The 4,486-nt window shown below is 38.6% G+C and overlaps 1 pseudogene across 1 annotated transcript; it reads left to right on the top strand.

The window, feature by feature from the left end:
* Positions 1-1,017: 1,017 nt before the first annotated feature.
* LOC149214599 (serine/threonine-protein kinase PEPKR2-like) lies at positions 1,018-3,212 on the top strand (annotated as a pseudogene). The gene is made up of 3 exons (XR_016250402.1): positions 1,018-1,856; positions 2,016-2,313; positions 2,435-3,212. The product of XR_016250402.1 is annotated as a serine/threonine-protein kinase PEPKR2-like (transcript).
* The last annotated feature ends 1,274 nt before the right edge of the window (positions 3,213-4,486 follow it).

Genomic DNA, 4,486 nt, shown 5'->3' with positions numbered 1-4,486 from the left:
ATCCGATCGCCCCTGGAAATTCTGACATCCCCTGACAGATCGGATCTGATCTAGAATTACAGCCGTGGAAGTGTTATTGCCATTTTGAATTCGAATTGAGGAATGGCGACCAGAGTAATTCTCACTCACCTTCCTCCACAACTCGGCGCCTCCCGCTCTGCAATTCCTCTACTCTGCAGCGCGCCACCTAGGTACAATCCTCCGACTCTGTTAACGACTGATTGAGACATGCACCAGACTGTTTGCCTGTTGCTTCAACACGATGCATTTCCTTGGACTGAGAAACATATGCTACCTAAGTTTGTGATCCAATGTTTGCGTAAAACCCGCGAAATCGAAATTCCCTGTAATGTAAAATCGTCAAGTTCACGGAGCAACTAATACTAACAATATTTCAGATTTTTGCGGGGTGTTCGGCGACGGAATTGGCAATGCTATTTGGAGCCGAGCCGAATGAGTATTTCTATTGCGAATTTGGTGGTCTGAAAGTGGCTCGTCAAACATCAAGGGTTATCAAATTGTATCGGTCATTGTAGTTCTGCGACTCCGAATTATGCACTTGTCGGATGCGAAATTGAGGTTTTCTCACGGATATTCTAGCGGGAGTTGAGGTGATCAGCAAAGAATGCCAGAGGTATGTAACGATCCCTAAATTTTGGGGCTCAGGGTTTTCTTTTTCTCGCGTCTCTGTGTGGAAAGGAGGGTTGGGGCATATATGCGGTAGTAGGATGTATAATTTTGGGGATGGGATTTGAAAAGAGGGCGCTATAATTGTTTTGGATTAATTTTGGTGGAATATTGAGAAGGGTATTTGATGTATTTCGTGAATTAGAAAATAGGGTATTCGTTAGTGTAGAAATGACTACGCATTATGAAGAAAATGGAAGGGTATCATGAGCTTGTCATATATTAACACAGCTTAGGCAGTTTTGATTCTTTGTTTTGAAGGAGCATTTCAGATCATATGAGTGGTTGTTCTTGTTTTATTTATTGGTTTTTTCTTGTGTCCGCAGATCGATTTGTTTTCCCTAGCTCCTATTTGACAAATAGTCATTCTTCGCGTCCTCGTGTTCGAGAAACCCCAGAGACCTTGGCTATGGATTCATTAAGAAGGAAGCGAAAAGGAGCAGCAATAGATCTTGCCATTTTGGAACAAAGAGCTCGTCTATATTATGATGGTGCATCTTCCACATCATTGGCCACACACCTTTCTTTCCAACAGCAGAGGAAGGGGAGGAAAGAAAAGATGAGGGACGAAGAATTGGGTTCCCAGCATCTGCATCCTACAGCAGCTGTTATTGCTCCTCCTCCAAGAACGGGTTGTTTACCTAATTCACCAGGACGAGGGTTAAAGAGAAAGGTTGGTTGCATTGATCATGCTACTCGGACTGGCAGGAAGCGGAAGCTTGAAACTGATTATTCTTTAGCCCTAGAATTGGGACGAGGCAAATTTGGTCTGGTAAGAATATGCAAGAGCAAGGCTACTGGAGAAGAGCTGGCCTGCAAGACTCTGCCCAAAAAGACTGAAGAAAACGTTCATAAGGAAGTTGAGATTATGCAGCATCCTTCAGGCCATCCCAGTGTTGTCACACTCCAAGCCGTGTATGAAGATGTAGAATCTTTGCATCTTGTGATGGAATTATGCTTTGGTGGACGCCTGATCGATGAGATGTCTAGGAATGGATGCTACTCTGAGCACCAGGATGCTAAATTGATCAAAGAAGTAATAATGGTCATTAAGTACTGCCATGAGATGGATGTCATCCATCGAGATATAAAGCCTGAGAATATTCTTCGAACTAGTACAGGACAACTTAAGCTAGCTGATTTTGGCTTGTCCATGCGGGTTGCAAAAGGTATTTATTTCTAAGCTTCATTGTAATCAATCCTGTCTCTCATTTTAGTAAACAAATAATTTTATGACATCCAAACAAGAGCATTATTATCATTATTAAATAACCATGGATTTATGTTGACTTATAGTTCATTAACATCACTTGTATTTATTCTAACAGGACAAAACTTATCAGGTGTTGTGGGAAGCCCTGCGTATGTGGTTCTTGAAATTTTGGCAGGGACCTATTCAGAAAAGGTTGATGTGTGGGCTGCTGGTGTCCTCCTGCATGCACTGTTGATAGGTGTATTACCATTTCGTGGGGAATCTGTTGAAGCCATATTTGAGGCAATAAAACAAGTCCAATTGGATTTTCATTCTGAAAAATGGCAGTCTATCTCAGGACTAGCAAAGGATTTGTTATCAAGGATGCTTTCCAGGGGATGCTGGAAAGAGACTTTCTCCAGAAGAAGTTTTGAGTAAGCAAAACTATTGTACTACCAAGAATTACATATTTTGTATGCGATGTCTTGTATTTTTTGCTAAGATGAAATTATGCACATATGAATTTTATGATCATATCCTTTGTTGCTGCTACAGGCCACCCTTGGATCATGTTTTACACATAATCTAATATAAAGGTGCGATCAAGCAGTTCAAAAGGGAAAAAACACACCTATCCTGTCAAGGATGAATGGTCAGAATCCCTTCCTTCACTATCTCCACGTACAAGGGAGAGGAGAGCACAGTTCATAAATTCAATTCTGACAGAGCATGGAGAAGATGAATCTTTGTCTGGGGATTTTCTCTCGCGTCCAAAGCAACCAGAGTATGATATCCAGGCAGCAGGGAAATATGACCTTGTAGATGCTCTTGCATCTGCTATCTCTAGGATAAGATTATCAGAACCCAAAAGGAGCAGATTTTGTACCACCACATATCCTATTCCACAGCAGTGTTCATCTAATCTAAAAAGCAGCTTCTGTACAGCATTTTGAAAAACATGCTGACTGTTACTGACCGGCAGTGCTCATTAATTACTGATTTTACGGCCCAAAATACTTTGACATTTCAAGAGTAACTGATAACATGAGTCATGCCATACACTGACTGAAGTAAGCGTTGCGGCAGCTGCATTTTGAAGATTAAAATTGATCTGAACATGAAATGACTCCATTGTTTGTGCCAACCTAATTTGCAACTTCCTATGGTGATCAGCAATTCTAATATCATTTTATGTACAGCTTCTAAAAGATTAGTTTGACTATCTGTATATATTGGGCTTCCCAATGAAGATGGAAAATGCAAGATATTAGAATTGCATTTTGTATAAAGCATAACAATATCTTCTATAACAATTTTTGGTGAAATACTGTTATTTCAAACGAAATTTCTCTTGTTTGTGTTTTAAGTCCTCATTTGAGGTAAACGATAGTACACTCTATGATGTGCATTGAGAATTTTAGAAAATTTGGAGGAAAAAAGAATTGCTTAGGACCAGATAATTAATAGAATCAAATTCATTAATGAGACATCTATCAATTTTCATGATACATCTAAGCTTTTGACATTTCTGTGTTGCCTTGCAATTGGAAATCATTGCAAAGTTCAAACAGTTTAATATCTTATCCCTTGCATCTACAATTACTTGTTTACAATGAACAACCATGCTTTGGATTTAAATCCTTTGAACAAATGTTCCTTTTTTTTATAATAACTATAGTTTGCTAGGCCTCGTTGAAAATTTGAACTAGGGGCTCCATTTGTAAATGAGATAGCAACACTCATAATTAACGCTGAGTGAAACACCATCCCTGACCTAATTAACGCTGATTGAAACACCATCCCTGACCAAATTGTTTGTTTGAGTTCATGTCCAGTGAACAAGTGTTTGTCGCATTTGTTGTCAATTCATTGCTCACTAAGGGAATGTTTTTTTCACATCAAATGCCTACCTATGGAAAGAAAATTGTCCATGAGTAGCATTTCGGAATGTTCAACATTCATGCAAAAGGTGAGTGTTATCTGGGGATTTTCTCTCACGTCCAAAGCAACCAGAGTATGATATCCAAGCAGCAGGGAAATATGACCTTGTAGATGCTCTTGCATCTGCTATCTCCAGGATAAGATTATCGGAACCCAAAAGGAGCAGCGTTAGATGATCCAAAAATACTTTAGTATCATAGGTTATAAAATTGAAATAAAATAATTATTAATTTAAGAAATTAAATTAATAATTATTCTAGAATGATTAATTATTTTAGAGACAATTAGAATTATTATATTGTTGTAACAAGATATGACTCTCCAAATGTGTCGTATCTTAGGCTCTATTATAGGAGATTAGTTAGCTAGTTGGTTTGAATAGCATTTATTGTAAATGGACACTTGTTATTTAATAAGTGCTCCATAATTAGAGGTAGTTAGGACATGGAGCTTATAAATAGCTCATTGCAAGAGTGTTTGGTTGTTCGGGTGTAAGCTCTTGCAAATCAATTATGTAATTGTTTTTTCTGATTAATAAAATTACGTGTCTGAGGACACTTCTGCCATTATTGTGGTATCAGAGCTCCATTAATGCTGCAGTTGATTTGAGGAGGAGATTCCAACTCTATCAGATAGTGGGAAACTCAACTCTATTGAAGTGCTCAG

The sequence above is a fragment of the Pinus tabuliformis genome, chromosome 1_1 (assembly GCF_031772625.1).
Source record: "Pinus tabuliformis cultivar Carrire ecotype Pingquan chromosome 1_1, CPIR1, whole genome shotgun sequence".
In the NCBI taxonomy this organism is placed as follows: Eukaryota; Viridiplantae; Streptophyta; class Pinopsida; order Pinales; family Pinaceae; genus Pinus; species Pinus tabuliformis.
Note: the sequence above shows the minus strand (reverse complement) of the source record. Positions and strands in the feature narration are given on the sequence as shown.